This window comes from Populus euphratica, unplaced genomic scaffold (genome assembly GCF_000495115.2).
Source record: "Populus euphratica unplaced genomic scaffold, PopEup_1.0 scaffold120.1, whole genome shotgun sequence".
In the NCBI taxonomy this organism is placed as follows: Eukaryota; Viridiplantae; Streptophyta; class Magnoliopsida; order Malpighiales; family Salicaceae; genus Populus; species Populus euphratica.
In genome coordinates this window covers 20540-35290 of record NW_011499918.1, presented here as the reverse complement: position 1 = coordinate 35290, position 14751 = coordinate 20540, and the positions used below count along the sequence as shown (strand labels likewise).

The window sequence follows — 14751 nt, the reverse complement described above, 5'->3', positions numbered from 1 at the left end:
CACACATGCGGAAAGCAGAAACCACCAAATTTTTGGGACGCAGATTATGAGTAGCAGAGCAATGGCGAGAGCTCTGGCCAGAAGACTTGCGCCAGCAGCAATTGAGTGGATGCGACCAGCTGCAAGTTTAACTTCCCATGCACTACTTACAATATGAAGGAGCACAGCAACAACGCACATGGTTATGATAGCATCGCGTGTACTAGATGGAGAGAGAGTTTCAGGTTTCAATTGGATAATGGCAGCCAGTGCTCCAATAGCAGAGAAAAACCAACCATGTCTGTCCATTCCCCTATCAAATTAAAAACAAAAACTGCTTTAGACCACAGAAACAATTAATGAATGTATAAAGTTAAACTAAAAGAGTGATCAGCATGAAAAAAAATGCTGCAACTACTTCAGTGTTTGTTTTGAGGAGAAGGGAAGGGAGGAAGTGGGGAAGGGAGGGGCGGGACTGGAACCCTTCACCATGCATGCCACATGATCCGTGCCAAACAAAAGCCCACGAACCAGCTTAAGTCGATTCAAAGAATGAAAGCCACTTACTCTGATTTTATCCCATATGCCACTGCAACTTAATGCAGTTGCAGAGAATTCATGAAGCATCTACCATGCCATAGTACTGTCAAACTCACATTCACATCTACCCAAATGTAAAATTTGGGCATTCTTGTTTCAAGTAAAACATCAAAATAATCTTACAAGAGATCTATGTACCAGCTGCAAGGGTTGAAGAGAGGAGCTGTGGCTTGCCAAAACTCATTGATCACGACACAAGAAGCAGAAAAGAGATGGGTTTGTGAAAGCGCCTAAACGCAATGGGTGTAAAATTCTTACTGTTTGTAAGTCATTTCAGGAATTCTTGACCAAATTGCAACCTGTTTGGATGTTAGTGAATATTTCATCCTTGAACATAACTCTGCAGATATTATGAATTACGTTGCCAGACACATTGCAAACGTGCCTTATAATTCTACGAGGACAGCAACCAGATATTCAGTGTTTTGTCACAAGAATTTCCAGCTCCAAGGAGGAGATGCTAAGATTCATATGACAGGTGCTGAGTCAGGAATGGAGGATAACACTGGACCAGAATCAATGACAAGGACAGGGTTGCAGGAGATGCTAAGATTCATATGACAGGTGCCGAGTCAGGAATGGAGGGTTACATCAATAACATTGGACAAGCATCGATAACAAAGATCGAAGGGGTAACATCATAGTCATACATGTCGTAGCAGTTCTTATAAAGTGTTTGTTAAGAGGGTTAGTAGTTTGTTTGGGTGACAGTTATAATCAGGGGATAAACAGTTAGTTCAAGTGGGTGAACTTGTGCTTGTGTAAATAGGAAGCAAAGATAAAATTCTATTCATTCTGGAGCATTATGATTTCTTCCTGAATTCTTTGTAATTATTCTATTTCTTTAATAATGCTTCTTTTTCATATCTCATCTTTCCTTCTCTCAGTCTTTTCTTCAAACACTTCACCTACCTTACACATTCCATCAAATACTTGATGGTATTAATCCTTCTCTGCTCTCCTATCTCTGGATAATTCAGCTACTGAACTTAACTCTAGATTCTTTTGAGCTCTAAACCACAAAACCCCCAATTTCTTAAACCATAGCTTCATTTATGGGACACGGACTAAGATCTACCATTGTCACATGTATCTGTACAAGAAATCTCAAAAATTCCTAACCAGAAAAGGACCAACCCATGAATAACAAACAAATTCACTTAGCGATTGAGCTTCATGACTCAAAATAGAAATTCAAAAACAAAAAACTTACTTGTAAGGTTCTTGAGATACAGCAATGAGGTCGTCTCTCAAGATCTCTAAGCAGCTGGAGTTCTGTGAGCAAGCTTTTTTATGTTTTTTTTTCTTATTTTATAAGTCAGAGATTGTTTAGGGTTTTAATCTGCCATGGTATTTCTCTAAATCGATTGTGTGCTTGACTTTGTAATGACTTGTGTTGGGCTTCTGTGCACCACTCATTTAGCTATGCTAAAATTTAAATGTTATTCATATAATAGTAGGAAATGAATAAAGAAGTATGAATATTGAAATGTAAGAATAGGCAGTAAAAAATATGACAAAAAAAAATAAAGAAATTCAAGATTAATCATACAATTTCTACCAAGGAATTATTGTTTAGTGGAAAGAAAGTGAGAAACAAAACACATAAAAGGAGTGTTTAATAAAGTTGAAATAATTTGGAAAAGGCTTACTGGAAAGAAGAAAAATTATTGAAGATTTATTGAGACCATGAGTGAGAAAACTATCTACCAAGTCATTGAGAAAATGCAAGTAAACTTGAAATTGAATATCAAAATATAATAATAGATGAATTCGATAAACCAAGAAAAAGGTGGTATTGTCTTACAAAATAGGGTATCAAGAAGAAATGATACATGGGAGAAGTAATATCTTGTCATAGTCGTGCCTTTGATCTCAATTGCAATTCAAGCGTCACTAAAATTTAGACCACAGCAGAATTGATGAAACTATAGATGAAGAACCCATTTGGTATTGTGGTAGCGGGTATTTTTCAAAATGCTTTTTATTTGGGAATGTATCAAAATAATGTTTTTTTATAAAAAAAATCATTTTTGACATCAGTACATTAAAACGATTTGAAAACAAAAAAAACAAAATTAAGCAAACAAAAAAAGTCAAAACTTTTTAAGAGCGCTTTTGAAATGCAAAAACAAACGAGCTATTTGAAGGAGCTTACAAAAAAAGAAAGAAAACAAATATGAGGGGTATTTGCTTTCAAAATTCAGGGTTATCAATGTAAGTTGCAGATTAGTAATCTCATGATGAATCAGATTAGCACAAAGGATATGTTGGTGCCAGATAATTTTAACATGTTAAAAACATGTTAATTTCCAGCCAATTGAGCTTAAAAAAGCAAACCTTCACATTTGAAAATTCTACTCCCTCTATGCCATTAACATTGGCCCTTTTGCAAAAAAAAAAAAAAAACACAAGGTTTAAGGAAACACCAACAGTCCATTAATTAGAGTTGGCTTTAGCATGCTATTATGTTTTCAACCGTAAGGTGTCTTAGCTACTATGCATTCTTGTATTAAAAATTCAAGCAAATAATGATAAATTTCATCATTAAATTAGAACACAAATTTGATAAATCAATTTAAATAAAGTGAATTAGAGGACATAATGATTTATATCAAAGCACACAAAAAAAAATAATCAAGGTTTTACCTGATAAAGGAGAGATCAAAATTTGTGATGAGAATCTCATTTTAACCTGCTACCTTTTTTTTTCAAATAAATTTCTGACAAAAAAGAAATGAATTTGAAAAGAACAATAAACAGAAAGGATTTTAAGTTCGCAATTTTCTCCAGATAAATGAATTTGGGAAAACAAAATCCACTGATTACCTTGCATCTTTAGATCTGGCAATGGTTAGGGAAAGGTGATTTCCTGGCACAAGGACACACTACCACCCTAGTATCTTTAGCCATCATCAATTGTCTTCTCCAGCATCCCAATAAATTCAAGAGAACAAAGAGACTCCATTAGTCAAAACTTTTATCTTCGTCATATTCATGAAGTTTATGAATGTGCGAATTCAAAAGCTGAAAGACATTAAGGAGATTGGAGATCACAATCCACATGTATCTAACAAATTATCTGAACAGACACCCAAAAGGGCAGTATTTTTTTAGGAGAAACGAGCCAAAGTTGAATTTCCAATACCTCTCTAGAACAAACACAGAACTGTTCAATGACTGGTATCACAGGGACTAGACCTTTGACACTGGCATGGCAGATTACAGATTCAAGCAAACAAAACAACCAAAATCCCATAAACAAATTAAATAAACCAAATAGCCATCATACCATAACTTCGACCTTGAAAGTAGAGAGTTTTCTTAACAGCACATAAAATAAACTGATACATAGCAGCTCTTCTTCTTTTTTCTTCATTCTAGCACGTTCAAGTCCTCTTTTGTAGGTGGGAGTTCCTGTCATGTATAAAACAACAGACAGACAAACACACAGAGACGGGAAAATAGAGAGAACCGATCTGTTACAGATCTACCAAACCAGAAAACCAAATTCAAAAAAATCATAAGGATAATTAAATAAATCAAATAACCACCATAACTTAAACCTGTGAAATAGAGAAGATTTGAACAGAACATCTAATAAACAATAGATTTAAAACAGAAATAGCTGTCTAAAAAGGCATCTCTTCGTTTTCTTTTTTATTTCTTCGTATCTCTTTAGAGAGAGAAAGAGAGAGAAGATGATGAAGTCTTGGCTGAGCTAAAGAGAAAACCAGTATCGTTCTCTAAACCTGTCAAGCTAACAATGAATAATGTTAGTAGATGGACCGTTTATATAGTGCTGTTGATTGATTTCACCGTAGAATACCTTCATGCCGGGGGACCGGGGTAGGAAAAAAGTTTTAAAACTCACCTTTATGCCGGGATGGGCCCAAACCGAGTCCTTGAAATGTTCTTTAAAAAAAAAAGTTAAAACTTTTATTATTATTTTAAACTAATATTTTTTTAATATTTTTAAATTATTTTAATATATTAACATTAAAAATAATTTTAAAAAATAAAAAAAAATACATTTTATTATAATTTTCAATAAAAAATATTTTAGAAAACAAATTTAATCACATTCTCAAACAAACATGTTTAGAGAATGTTTGAAAATAATTGTACCACTTTTTAAAAAAAAATTAATTTTGAATAAAAATAAATTCTATTAATAAACATCTACCAAAAAAATCACGTATAGAAAATATTTGGATCGAGCATGGTTGTCAAAAACAGGTTTTGACTCTTAAACTCGTCTGATTTTACGAGGCAAAATAGCTAAAATGTGTGAAATCGGGTTAAAACTTGAAAACTAATAAAATCAGGTTAAACTCGGTTCAGCTCGTGAAAATCGGTAAAAGCGTACCGAGTTCACGAGTTCGCTAAAAAATTCAGGTCTTCTCACTGCTACTCCATCTCCTGATTTCGTTGCGCCCGACACTCCATTCAGTGCACTCACACTCACCCAAATCTCAAATTCTCATAATCTCAAGTCTCAGCCCTAACAAATTAACACCAGCTGATTTCCCTCTCGACTGCTGCTGGTTTCACTCTCGCCTCTCAACTCACCAGCAGCACAAATATATAACCAGGTTTGCTTGTTGGATTCTCATCTTTTCTGTCATGTTTTATTATGTAGAAGAGGGCCATGTTTTTTTTTTTTCTGGCTGTATACAGTGTTGTTGCCTGTTGTTGTTTTTAAGAAGACGTGACCCACTAATTGTGGGAAAAATTGTTAATCTGCTAATTATAATTATATAATATATAAGCCCAGGTCCCAGGCACGTAATCTGCTTTGATTGATTTGGAAAGTTCGTTTTTAAGAAGTTCTAATCCTTGGATTTTACTTGCATCGTCACAGTATAGGAAAGCTATGTTCCATAAAAGGAAAATGCACAAAACACATTCATGTAGATTAAAATTATTGGTTTTGGTTGGTAGACACTTCTAGTTCTCTTATTTCATCCAAAATCATCTGCCTATTTTTGCACTCTATGCTACAAAAACCTTGATCATCCCTGCAATCTTGCATGAAAGATTTAATTACAAAATACAATTTCATATGAAACTAGTCCAACTGACATGGCTAACTAATTAATTAGTATATACCTTCTTGATCAGGGTTATGTAATTTAGCAGAGAGGAGGGGACACGTACTTCTGGTTTCTTAGTTAGATCTTCATCCTCCAACATCTCTCTGGCTGCTTGTAGTTTTTTACGCTTTTTACAGGGTAAATCTTTATGTTCAACAGATATTAGGTTTGTTTGGGAGAGCAAATCTTTTCAATCAGAAAATGATAACATTAAATTGCAGAAAAACAATCAGTGTGAATGCAGATAAGTTATAGTGTGAATACAGATAAGTTATGAGAAAAAATAAGAGATTTTACAGTTTATAATACGAGATTACAGGGTTCTGTTGGTTTTTTTATGGGATATTAGGTTTTTATATATGCTGATATGTGCATAGTGTTAGTTTTTTGTTGCATGCTCTATTCCAGTGTAATATTTTCCATCTTAGCTCATAAAAAATTTATGTGTGTCTAGATTTGATGAGGGTTATTCTTCAATAAAGACAAGTGGCTATTTAATCTGCTACTAGATCTGAATAATTTGATTGACAGTAAGGTTTTGAGAGACTACTACACATTTGATATTGTTTTGGCTATTTAATCTGCTATTAGATCTGAATAATTTGATTGACAGTAAGGTTTTGAGAGACTACTACACATTTGATATTGTTTTGGCTATTTAATCTGCTATTAGATCTGAATAATTTGATTGACAGTAAGGTTTTGAGAGACTACTACACATTTGATATTGTTTTAACCATATGAATGGCAAGATATTGGCTTGTACTTCTATGCAATGAAAATAAAAACGAATTTGTATTTGAATTATGTATTTTAAGGTATTTGAATATTTGTATTATTTATTTTATTTTTATTGTATTATTATTTACAAGACTGGATTTTTCAATTTAATTAAAATATTTTATTTGTGATTTTATTATTCGAGTTTATATTATATATTTTATGTAGGGTTAAAAAAGCGTTTTTTTTCTTTGACAACCTTGAATAGGAGAATTCTTCATTTTGATCCTGGAACATGTCAGCAGTGTTTGAGAGTCCCGTGACCACAGAAGGAGTCCCTCACTTCCTTTCTTTGATTCTTTTTCTTTCTGCTATCAGAGGGTGTTTAGCTTTGCTTTTGTAAATCGCGATTCGTGATTTTTTTTAAAAAAAATTCTTGCTTACATTTTTTCTCTCTCAAACACTACTTTTTTTTTTTTTTGTCACCACTAACCTCTGGGTACAATCACATAACTAGCGAATCCATGCATCTCCTCTCCTTTTTCTTCGAGCCAGGGATTTCATTGAGGTGTGAGATGACAGAGACGAAAATATCACCGTTTACTTCCAGGTGAGAGTTCTGCCATGAATAAAACAACAGAAAAAGATAAAGAGTCAGTTGCTTGAAAATAGAGAGAACCATATATTCATGGCAGATCTGTTACAGATCCAAACAAACCAGAGAGCCAAACACCCAACAACAAACTAAATCAATCAAAAGGAAAACCACCACACCTTCAACCTGGAACATAGAGAAAATTTCGAACAGCACATCGAATAAGCAGCAGATTTAAAACAGAAGAGAAGAAACCCATTGTGCATCGTGGTGACTCCCTTTGGAGAGACGAAAAACAGGAAAATCATTGGATATCGATCAGAAATGCTTATAAAAAATAAAAATGAAAATGAAAAATGAAGACGAGAGTCATCCCAGAACGCTTTGAAAGTGACATCCGGAACTCCTTTAAAGTAAGTTACTGGTTAAACGCTATATTTTTAAAAATTTTAATATTTTTTTTTGTTGAAATTTGATTTTTTTATATTTTTTAAATTACTTTAATATATTAATTTTAAAAATAAAAAAATTATTTTAATATATTTTAATTAAAAATTATTTTAAAAAATAATCATAATCATATTTTAAATAAGCTACAATTTTCAATACTCTGTAATGTTTTTTAAAAAAAACACTAATAATTTTAAAATATATTAAAATAATATTTTATTATTTTTTTAATATTACAAACATGTTTAAAAAAATAACTATAATTGTTTTTTAAAAGTAATTTTTATTTATAAATATATTAAAATAATATATTTTTTATTTTTTAAAAATTAATTTTTTTTAAAAAAAATTTAAATTTAAAAAACAAACTGTTATACATGTATGAATTCATGGCATGTGTTTGGTATTGAAGTTGCTGCTATAGTTGTGATTTTAAAAAAGTTATTTTATAAAAAATACTTTTAGTTAAGATTAGTTTGAAAAAATACATGTTTGGTTTAAACTATGGTTGAAATTCAGGTTGAACAAAAAATAGCTTAATGTGTGTAGTTAAAAAAATAATTTTCAAATTGAGATTATAAAATAATTAAAAAATATTTTTAATTTAAATATTGTAGATTTAGCTACTATTGCTATATCATGAAATAAATAATATTGATATTAAAATTTTTTTATTATTCTATTAAACTACATACAATTTCATCATATACGAAATATATCCAATAATAACTATATTTTTCATGATTTTTTAAGCACATAACAACAAAAACTGAATTTTTTGTTATGTCATCAAGTGATATCTTTTTAATTTTTGAAATAAAACATAATTAAAATAAAAATAAAAACTGAATTTTTTTAACTGGGTCAGACCCGGCAAGAACATAATTAGAATTGTGATCAAATTTCATAAATATTATGTCATCATGCGATATTCTTGTAATTTATGTAGTGTTATTAAATAATATTAAATACTAGTTTTTTCGAGTAAAACTTAATTTTTTAAAAAAAAATTACAATTTTATTATGTACAAAATTTATTCGACAAGAATTATAATTTTTATAATTTTTTAAGTGTAATAAAATTAAAAATTACAATATAAGTAAATTTAATTTATCTTAAATTAATATTTTTAAAATAAAAATATTATTTTTTATATTCACGTGTGAATGATTTGAGTGAAATCAGTTAACTAAACTAATTTTTTTTAAAAAAAGTTATTCACTTTAATAACATCATGACTGTTCATTGAAAAATCACGTTCTCCAAACTTGTGGCCACAGTGAAAATTAGTGGATTCTACCAAAAAAGTTCATTTTTTTTAGATTAATGTGGGTGTTCGGGTCAGCTTACGCGTACCACGACTAATCTCACGAGTCCTGAAATTAACGAACATATAAACTTCTAGTGGTCATCGTATGAGCAATCAAAGACTCGAATTTAAGTTTACTTTCTTTTTTGTTATCAAACACTAATATATGTGGCTGCGGGTGAACGTCACCCGCAGCCACATACCTAACAGCGTCTTATTCTCTGGTTCTTCGAAGCCCTCTTTCGACAAGGGAGACGAGAGAGACGAAAATATCCCTTTACTTGCAGGTGAGAGTTCTGCCATGAATAAAATAGAGAGACCCAATCTATTACAGATCCACCAAACCAGAAAACCAAATTAAAAAAAAAAAAACAAAAGGATAATTAAATAAATCAAATAACCACCATAACTTTCAATCTGGAAAATAAAGAAGATTTGAATAGAACATCGAACAAACAACTTTCTATTCTTCGTACAATTCAGTTTGCTGTTGTGTTTAGAAATTGAGAGTTTAGAAGGGGTGAGAAAAAAATTAAATTTTTTTGATTAAACTAAGAAAATTTAAAATAAATCAATCAATCAAACTATAAAAAAACTAATTAATTATTTAGAATATTTAAAAAAATCTGGTTAAATTTAATTTTATAAATCTAAAATTGATAAACCCAACCAAACCAAATCATTTTAAATTAATAAAAAAAATTATAAATAAAAAATTATTTTTCATTCTAACCTAATAACCCTAGCAACGGCCCTCTCCAAAGACATAGACATGCCACACCTTAGTTCTCACATCCTCCCATCATTTTAAATTCAACGCGCTCAAGTACCTCTTCTGTGTTGCGCGTTCAAGTCTTGTTCTGTGCTGTAAGATGAGAGAGACGAAAATATTACATTATACCCTCTGAGAAAGCTAATCTAGTGTAATTACTGGCATACCCCTCTAGCTCTATCATCTAATAATCTTAAAGAATTCGCTACGTTCAACTGAAGGACAATTTTGTCTTCTCGCTATTGAGAGGTCGTGAGTCATTTTCATTGTTGATTGAAAAAAGAATACCCTACCCTACCCTGCCATGTTTCGCCTCAAAAGCATTCACAATGCAAAACTTTAAATCTTTTTTTTTTATTATTATTATTATTACATGTCGTTGTATATGTCATAACTTATTTATATTAAATTTAAAAAATATATTTTAAAGGTTCTTTACTGTTTTTTAATATTTAATTTTTTAAAAGATATATAAAAATAACATTGGTAAAAAAAAAATAGTTGGAATATTAAATAATACTCTAAAATGCTTGATGAAAGTACTGTAGTATTTTTCATTTTGTTTTTGTTTTTTTCCTAATATTTTTTTCTCTTTTTTTAGGATTTACATGTTTTTTTCCAAGATTGTGTTTTTTATTATTTTTATCAATTTTTTTCACTTAACCTGAAGAACTTATTCCAAAACCCACAATCCAACAACAAATAATTTCATTTAATTGAAATTGAACAACAAAATTAATAAAAAAAACAAACAAAATTGCTCTCATATGAAAAAAAAATCTTGCAACAGCATTCATATAATTATTAAAAATAAAATTTTAAAAAATAAAAAATATAATGCAAAAAAATATCTAACCTTGATTTAATGGTGAGTGAAGTTAAGAAGAGAAAAAAAATAAATTCATAAAATATATTAATAAAAAAAATCAAGAAGAAAAAAAGAAAAGAAAAGATGAGAAGACTTACCCGCACATGGGGTATAAAAAAAAAGAATAAAAGAGAAGCAGACAAAGAGAGAAGAGAAAAAAAGAAAAAGATGTTGGTGTTTTTTATAGAAAAATAAAAAGAGGTGTGTTTGTTATGGAGTGAAAGATTCTAATCTTTTTATTATGACATTTTACATAAAGTTTTATCAATGAATAATTAAATATTGATATCTATAATAATCTTATTAGTGATTTTGTCAATATTATTTAATTAAAAATTTTAATTTAATAATTTTTTTTTAAAAACCCTCAAATATTACCAATAACTTTTTAATGCGTTGGTGATTCCATCGATATTATTTAATTTAAATTTTTAATTTAATAAAAAAATTAAGAAGCCCTCCAAATATCATTCATGACTTTTCAATCTGACGATAATTTTGTTTGTATTGTTTAATTAAAAATTTCAATTTAATAAAAAAATTTCAGAAACTCTTCAAATATCACTGATGGCTTTTTAATTTATCTATAATTCCGTCTGTAATATTTTAAAATTTTAATTTAATTGAAGATTTAAAAAAAAACCCTAAATATTATCGATGACTTTTCAATCCATTGATAATTTTGCATGTAATTTTTAATTTAATAATTTTTTTTTAGAAACTCTCCAAGTATCATTGAAGACTTTTTAATCTGTAAGTGATTTCATTTAAAATATTTTAAAAAAGTAATTAACAGTGCAATTGAGAGGTGAACACTTCCAGAACTCTCTGAAAAATACTAATGAAATTAACCAATCAGTGATTTTGTATGTAATTGTCAATATAAACAATGTAATTGAAAACTAAAAAATTCAAGAGTTTCTAAAATATACCAATAGAATTAATCAATTGATGATATGCTTTATAATTAACATAATAAATAGTATCAAGAAGAAGGGAACAAGGTACCAACATGTTTACATATAGATTTTACTGATAATATTTAATATTATCGATGATATCATCTATATAAATAATATATCATTATATTTTTTGTTTTTTTATTATAATTCTCTTGATATATACAGTGAAGGATATTTTATTGGTAAAATTGAGTGTAATCTACTGATCAAAACATTTAATTAGTGTTTTTTAAAATATATATTTACTAATTTTCTACAGTGAAGCTTTCCTAGGGTGTCTGTTACTCTAAACTAGACATTATTTTCCCCTGAAGGCATCCGGAAAGCCCACAGATTTTTTGTAGGGTATGCTAGACGTCATCTGATGTATGCTGAGATTAATAGTTTGTTTATGATGAGCTCAACCATTGGAATAGTATTAGCGAAAATGAGCTCAACCTATATGAGCTAGAGCTCTTAATCACTTTCTTGTGATCCCTTAAACATATTTATAGACTAATGTCTTCATTAAAATAAATAATGGGAACTTGCAAAGTAATGTTAGCGAGGCGTCATGTAATGACCTCATTGGTTCCAAAACATTTCTTCATTAATGTCGTGCAAGAATCTCGTTTGAGCTTTTGTATGATAATGTTGCTGACAGTGCTAGATTAAATGATTGAGATTTTTAGTTTCTTTAATTTAACTTGGAAAAATGTCAAGAACGAATTATATTTTAGTTCCCATGAGTAAATGCATAGTCATCAATTGATCAGTTAGTGTAGAAAAAAACAAAATTTTGATTCTGTGTTGAATTAATTATTTTTTATTTTTTATTATTAATTATGGATATTCAAGTCAGTTTACATGCATTTTAATTAATATTTTAAGATTTTAAGATTAATAATTATTTAAATTTTTAGTGATTTTGAGGTATATAAAATTTAAATTGATGATTTTTAGAAAACAAATTCAAAATTTAATCAATTAAAATATACTTCTTAAAATTAATATTAAATTAATGATTAAATACATTTAAGCGTTGCCATTAATTAAAACTCTTCTAAAGCATGCTCCTATGGATTGATTGATATTGTATTTTGGATATTGGTAAGGTGTCCCATTATTGAGCTACAATTAATCATGCAGGTATTAGACAATTTCAGTCATGATTGGATTTGGATTAAGCACTAATTAGGGATATATTCAGATAATATTTTAAAACAGTCAAACACCTCCGTTGCTGGAGCCCTACATATTATTCCGAAATACCGCTGTCTGACACGATCCGGGTAAGGGGATGGAATCTGAGACTGACACCTCTTGAAGATTTCAAACACTGATTTGCTAGTTCTGTCATGCGAGGCAAAACGAGGAATTGAAAGGGAAAGAAGAAGATGCCACGGCGGCCAGAAATATTTGATAAACAAAGAGACAATTTAGTGTTGGGCTATTGGACCTTCCAAAAGGCTAAAGTATAGTGTTGGGCATCCAATTTCATTCTTAGCTTAATTAATATTCTTAGGCATGCTTATAGTTGAACAATTCTTCTGGGCCTATTACTTTATTTTTTATTTTATTTTTATGAATGTGAACAGGATATTATTAATCTTAAGGGAAAGAAAAATAGGAGCAGAAGCCCAGTCGTGTCCACTGGCAATTAGGGGATACAAATAGAGATGCCTAATATTTAAATTCAATCCCAGTCGTGTAATGACATCCCTGAATCCTTCTATGTAGGGCTGGCTAAAGTAAATTATAGAGGGATCATTCTTAATGAAACCAGGCTGATCCGGTGGGGGCGGTATAAATTTTAAAGGGTTTCCTTGAGCAATATTTTTTGTATTTACTCAACGTCTGCTAGCATTATGGAATCAAATGAAGTGCTTAAAGCTTCTGAGGGTCCGTATTCGAGGCTTTGTTACATGATAATGTTGACAATGGCAGAGATTTTTGTTTTCTTAATTGAACTTTCGTTTATTTTTGTTAAAGTATGAAATTGATATCAGACCTAGCACCTGCCCCTTCAAAAAGTTAGTCTCAGTTCTTCAACTATACACATTCGAGTGTTTATACTTTATTTTTTATGAGCAAAATACATGAAGCATGGTAGAGGCAACACAAGCAACCCTAAGGGTTGACAGAGGAACAGATACAGCATACAAAAACAAAAGAAACCAAGCAAAACTGAACCACGGACATCACAGGACTGTGAATTAAAACAAACAGAGACCATGGCCTTCCCATTTCCATCTCCAGGACATATTGCACCACAGTAGCCATATACAATTCCTTAGAAGAAGCAAACTAGAGAGAGCAGTCATATCAGTTTCAACTCACATACTCTATTCATGATTCCTTGTTTAGCAAGGTTAAATGTCAGCCATATGATTTGCCTCTCTTAAAACATGACATTAAGATATAGAACCCAACTAAGCAGAGTAACGAGAAGAAATTGGAATGAAGAGATCATGAATTAATCTCCCCATGATCTAACAGGTTGTTTGTTCATCCAGTTTACAACAAAAACAAAACCACTCTTAATAATACATTTCTTTCCAAATAAATGAGAAAATTTTGTTAATTTTATATCCTCGTACATCTGGAGGGGGAGTTTGCTGGAAACGGTGTTTGCTTATGAAAGCCTGATCAGGTACAAAATAAATAGAAACGCCTACTTTTTTAGAGAAAACAGGGTAATTAGTTTTAATTCGGTTTGATTTCTATTTAAAAAATAATTAAATTAAAATTAAAAAAATTAAATCGAAATCAGTTCAAATTAACTGGTTAACTAATTGTTTTTGGTCTGGCTAGATTTTTTGATTTGACCTGATTTTGACTTTGTTTTTTTCGATTTAGCTTATTTTTTTATTTGGGTTCGGTTCAATTTTTTAATTTTAGGCTTATAAAACTGAATCAAACTGAATAAGTAGGTTTTTTACAATTCAGTTTTTTCAGTTATTTTTTTATTTTTTCAGTTTAATTAGTTTTTTGATTTTTTTGCTCATCCTTAAGAAAAACAAAAGACAAGCATATTCATCAAAATTGATTTTTTTTAATTGAGTTTTTAACATTTTTGTTTTTGATAACTGTGGGTGTTCGACCAATTTAATTACATATACTCTAATTAATCTCATAAACCTTGAAATTAACAACTAAGTAAAGTTCTGAGGTTTATAACACTTAAATTAGTAATTTCTAAGGAGCAAAAACAAATTTAGAACATGATAGTCCATTGAATATTAAGTTTTTAACATCTTATTGTAATCTGTACATGATTCAAACTCTATTCACTTGAAGCTATGTCAATGGGATGACATATATCTGGCGTCACTTGTTGGGAATTCCGACCGGTGATGTACTGATATTTGCTCATAGGAGGCCAAGCACACTGACACAATATTTAACGTGGTTCGGCAA

At 30.1% G+C, this 14751-nt stretch overlaps 3 long non-coding RNA genes across 7 annotated transcripts in view; 1 reads left to right on the top strand and 2 right to left on the bottom strand.

The window, feature by feature from the left end:
* Positions 1-1099, top strand: part of LOC105134774 (uncharacterized) — a 25642-nt gene extending 24543 nt beyond the window's left edge. Inside the window, exon 2 of the long non-coding RNA XR_844066.1 lies at positions 6-1099. This is a non-coding gene — a long non-coding RNA (uncharacterized LOC105134774). The remainder of the gene's footprint in view (positions 1-5) is intronic.
* The window catches only part of LOC105134773 (uncharacterized), a 20084-nt gene extending 12791 nt beyond the window's left edge, over positions 1-7293 (bottom strand). For 3 of the 5 annotated variants that reach the window (XR_844060.1, XR_844063.1, XR_844061.1), the window contains exons 1-3: positions 7170-7293; positions 6889-7014; positions 3872-3996 (exon numbers count right to left, since the gene is read on the bottom strand). This is a non-coding gene — a long non-coding RNA (uncharacterized LOC105134773). Of the gene's footprint in view, positions 1-3871; positions 3997-4139; positions 4334-6888; positions 7015-7169 lie in introns of those variants that run through there. The other 2 variants (XR_844065.1, XR_844064.1) reach the window with 2 other exon arrangements.
* LOC105134775 (uncharacterized) lies at positions 206-3423 on the bottom strand. The gene is made up of 3 exons (XR_844067.1): positions 3409-3423; positions 3229-3302; positions 206-292 (listed from the first exon to the last, which is right to left on the bottom strand). It is a non-coding gene; the product is annotated as an uncharacterized LOC105134775 (long non-coding RNA).
* Positions 7294-14751: the final 7458 nt, after the last annotated feature.